The following is a 5462-nucleotide window of genomic DNA, read 5'->3' on the forward strand; positions in this document are numbered from 1 at the left end:
ACTTTCATGAAACTTTAAATGACCTGATATTGTTCTAAGTGGATGTGGTAATATCTTTTCCTTATACATGTTTCAGTTTTCAAGGGCTTCTGAGTATTGATTTCTATCAGCTACCATGCTCAGTGCTAGGGTGGGAAATGGAAAGTCAAGTTCAGAGCTTTCCATGGGGTATGTTTGCTTCTCAGAGTTGCTATTTGGGATTAGATGTGTAGGCCATGCTTAACCACCACAGAAGGGAACATTCATCCTCTGAGTATTCTAAGAACCTTGAGGACCACACTGTTTTGTTGTTGCTTTTTTATTATATTTTCCATGATAGCACACGGCATTCTTACACTATAAATCAGAAATGAGGACACCTGTATTGTTTATGTGTTTGGACCTAAGTGCACAGTGTCTCTAATAGTCTCTTGGATTTGTAAAGCACATTAGGGTTTGGAAACTGTCTTTGCATCCATGCTTCTAAGGGAACTTCATAACTTAGAGGTGAAGAAGTCAGTATCAATATTATTCATATTACCATTCCTTTACAGCTGAAGAAATTAGCCTTCAGAGAGACTTGGTGACTTGTCCAATGTCACATATCAATGAGCAGCAGAAATATAATTGGAACCAGGGTTTCCTAATTGTCAAATGAGCACTTTATCCACATGGAGTTTGTGACCTCTTTCCTTATATCAAAAACATACAGTGTGGCATCTTAATGCATTTGTCACAGAAGGCATTTTGTTTGGAACTCCACATGCTCAGAATACACCAAAACCATGTAACAGCAAAGGGATTAGATTTGCCAATATAATTTCACCTCACATTACCTGATTCTTTTCCACTTTACAGACATTCCCTAAACCATTTTTGAAACTTTTAGTTTTCTGCTTAACTCTGGAAAGTGATTTATAGGACAGTGTTCTTTAAACAACAACAAAAATGTGATCATTTAAGCTGTTTTATTTCCTTACTTCAGTGGGTAAAGCAGAAGTACTCGAACTGAGCTCCTGTGTTTTTGTTTGTGGTTTTATTTATTTATTTATTTTTGATGTATTTCATTTATGCAGGGCTAAAGGATCTCCTCCTGAGTTTCTGTTTGTGGTGTATTTGGCTAAGAGAAGGCTCTTACCTATGTAAAGGCACAGACTGCTATGCTTGAGAGCTTTATTTTATGTGTCTGTGATTTTATGATGAAAAGATCATGCAATAACCAGGCTCCAGCCCTCATAAGGATAAACTTGCTTCGTGGTTTGATTTTATTGCTCAATTCTACTAGTTCATGGATTCACAGAGTGTCAGAGTTTATCAGGCCCCTATAGATTTTGTCAAATTACCCTTACCCATCCACTGCATAGGTTAGGGATGGAGGTCTGGAGCCAATGGCTTTCTCACAGGCCTTACCGTTCTCACTGCTGTAGGCATCCTCAGTTTTCTTTTTCCTTATATACAGTCAGCCTTCACAGAGTGAAGTGACCTGGTTCTGCCTACCTGTATATCTTTCCAGTTTCATTTTTACCATTACTGGATCTCTGCAGTCTAAGCTCCAGGCTAAAATACTTTCAAATCCAAGAAAATGCAGTTTTCTCTTGCCTCAGAACTTTGGCATATTCTGTTTCCTCAGACTCAGAAACCACCTTCGCTTTTTTCACTGTAGTTTTCATGTCGATTACGCTTTCTCCTGGAAACAGTGCTTGAGCGTCCCAAGTTCAGTTCAGGTGCCTCTCCCAGTGGCTGTCAGAAGACCCAAACATCCTGCATCTCACTACAGAGCATATCATATTGTAATGGTTTTTTTTTTTTTTTTTTTTGAGAGATTTTTACTGTCGAGAGAGAGACATAGAGACAGAAAGCGAGAAATCACCCCCCAGGGGGGATGGTCATGCCGCAATCCCTTCTCCTCCATTCTCCTCTCAGGATCTTGGGCACGAATGCACATGCACCCAGCCTGAGCTCTAAGCCACTGGTTCAGGGCCACGAACCGCGGTCGACTAGGTGGGAATCCAGTGACATAGTCATTACACTAACTGCTGGTTCCCCATATTGTAATGGTTTTTGTATTTGTCAGTGTGAATTCTCCACAAGAATGAAATCTCCAAGTGAAAAGGAACTTTGTCTGTTTTGTTAACTGTTAAGTAGATATCTAGCACAGTGTGCTGTGTGAAGACAATGCTCCAGTAAATTATCATTACATGAATGATTGAATTCTTGTTCATATCTTCGTTACCTTATACCTGTTGGTACGTACACACACACATTATAAATCCTGAGATTGCCATATTTTTATGACTTCTCACCTTTATATATGTCTTTAATCCTTCATCAAATCAAATAAAATATCTTTTTTTTCATCTTCCAAAATTCTGTAGTGACGGAAAACTTTGTATTGTACCATTTTTATTCCTCGTAGACATTATTGTTTGTCAGATATTTATTGGGTTATTGTAACTATGGCCCTTGCTTACTGTTTAAGTATAAGAAGATTAATGTTAATTACAGGAATTGGTGGTTCAAATTTGGCAGAACTAATTCTAGATAATTTCAAAAATAATTGTTTATCCCACATTTCCTCTCAAATGTATTTAATTTTCCGAATTTAGTTCATTCATAGCAGGCAAAGTCCTGAGATGGTTTTCAGTAAGTTGTGTTTATAGGAAGCATCATGGTACTATTCTCTTGACGTGAGATACCCCCTTCCAACCACTTTAGGACTTCCTGAGTATCAGCAACCTGCAAAACTGGTGTAGAACTCAAGGTTCTGTGAATGTCCGTCCTCCATCACTTTGATAATGGAAGCTTGAAAGCACTGTGCCATGCCCAAGAGCTGGTGAAAGACAATAGATCAGTAATATTACTTAGAATTTTGTTCATCCTTCTCTAATCAGATAAATTTGGATATTGATGACCAAAGGAATTAGTTTGGTAGACAGTGGGTCTTACCCTGTATGCTGCCCAGATGTGGGAAGAGATTATTAACAAAGGAAAGACAGATGGATGCTTTTCTGAAGAGAATTTGCTATTCATTTCCTTGATCCTCTGTAGTATAAATTATTGTTACATCTCATTTTAGGTACCAGCATTTAATTTTGTTTGCTTTCTACCTCTTTCTGAAAATTAAGTCACAACTGAAACTTTCTCAAGGCAGTCTCTTGATGTTAGCAGGTTTGGATTTAATTTAAAGGCTATTTCTGAGAACCAGTATCCCCTTTTATATTAACTGAAGTTTTAAAACACAGAGCAGATCGTCAATTGTATTGTTTTAACATATAAATTACTGATAGAATATACTTTATGTTGTTAATGGAATTTTATTTAACATCCTGTCCTATTTATGCCAAAAATAATGGGATTTCTTTAAAATATTTAATGACTAAATATAATTAAATATGTATATGAGTAGAGTAGATTAAACCCTTTTTTAGGAGGGATTTTTGCTATAGGGTGGGTGCACTTGCTGGAGACAGAAAGAGAGACAGAGATAGAAAGCAAAAAATCACCTCTCGGGGGGCCATCAGGCTACAATCCCTTCTCCTCCATTCTCCTCTCAGAATTTTGGGTATGGACACACACACACCTGGTGTGAGGTTTAAACCACTGTGTCCAGGACTCAAACCGCAGCTGACTGCATGGGAATCCAGTGACATAACCATTATGCCATCTGCTGTTCCCAGATTAAACAATATTTAATGATTAGCTTCTGATTTTGTTCCTGCCTTATGTTTATTAGTCTAACAAATGTCATTGAAATACCTGTGTAAATTTATGTTTTTGATTTATATTCTATGTGTATATGCTGTTTATAGAAATATAAAACCAATTTTATTTCCATGTGTTTTTCTAATAATATTATTTGAATTAGAGCAATAATTATCCTGATATTTTTCTCCAAATTTTTTCAATTACTGATTGATAATTAGTTTTATTACTTATGAAATACTCGATAGTATCTAAATAGGAACAACATCTTTATTTTCCAGAATGAAGTTGCAGTATTGTTATTTTGGTTATATAGATATAAATGCCATAAATTGGAAGCATATTAGTTAGTTAGGCAGAAATAACTATGAAATACTCTATAGTATCTAAATAGGAACATCTTTATTTTCCAGAATGAAGTTGCAGTATTGTTATTTTGGTTATATAGATATAAATGCCATAAATTGGAAGCATATTAGTTAGTTAGGCAGAAATAACTATAAATTTGAGTGGATTTTTAAAACTTAAACATGGAATACTTTACACATTACCTTTGTTATGATTACTACATCATTCCATGTTAATTTTCTATTTGACAGTAAGCTGCTTTGGAGGGGGGACCCCATCTCATTCATTTTTGGTTACTGAAACTTAATGCATTTCCTTGTACATATTAAGTGCTCAAGAACTCTTTGACAAATGAATAGGTAATTCATTTGAACTAATTACGCATTATATGTTGCAGTGTACTCATATGGAAGAACAGAGTTAAGTGTGCTAATTCCTAATTCCTCATGGGAACTTTGCCCACTTACACTGGACACTGTACCCACTCCTCATCCTCGTTCACCATGCTCTCTGACCTGGAAAGCTGAACTGAATGGACACAGCAGTGGGCTCCTAGCAGTTTGTGGTTGGATGTGGCCCCTTGAAAGCTGTGGCAGATCAGAGTGAGGGCAGCGAACGAGATTAGGGACTTCCCTGTGGAAGTCACTTAGTGCGTGCTGTGTCCTGCATGTGAAAGTTGCTGCTTCTCTCCAAACATACCATTCTACATGTTTTCCTAGCTGGTTCTGGGGCTCTCCCTCTCCTCATTGTTTTTTTTGGACCTTGGATTGGTAAAGCTTAGCTATGATTGTCTTGGGTTCTTCTTATCTCCCTTTAGAAAGTGGTCTTTTTGTAAATAAATCCTTCTTGAATTGTACAATTTTGTGCTATCTGATTAACATTACAACCTCGACTACACATGCATCTTACTGTGATTCATTTTAAAGTCTTATTCTTTGGTTAAATGCTGTATTAGAAGAACTTAATTTCCAGGAAAACAATCACAGTCGGCAAATTTGTTATAACTGAAGTACTTTTTGAAGGCTTCAAGCAAGTGTATCAATATTTTGAAGAAAATGATGTTCCTAATCCATGTATTAATTCCACTGCAGAGTGAATAATAGGCCATTTAAAAATTGATATATTCATTAGTTCAGTAAAAACTGAATACACACTGCTGTAGGAGCTAAAAATGTAAAGATGAAGAAAATCCAAAATCTCACTTCAAAAATATTCAGTATTTAATGTGGAGAACTGATACATAAATCTAAAAAACTATATAAAGAGTCACATTATCTTTAAGATATATATTTAAAATACTACAGTAATATAAAATATTTTTTTCTTAGGGAAGTATCATAAAAGGTTTCCCAGATTTAAAATTTCACATAATACTATATGCTAGGTATTGTTCTGAGTACTCCACAAATGTCAGTTCACTTGATTGTCATTTC

Source organism: Tupaia chinensis, unplaced genomic scaffold (assembly GCF_000334495.1).
Source record: "Tupaia chinensis unplaced genomic scaffold, TupChi_1.0 Scaffold000396_1, whole genome shotgun sequence".
In the NCBI taxonomy this organism is placed as follows: domain Eukaryota; kingdom Metazoa; phylum Chordata; class Mammalia; order Scandentia; family Tupaiidae; genus Tupaia; species Tupaia belangeri.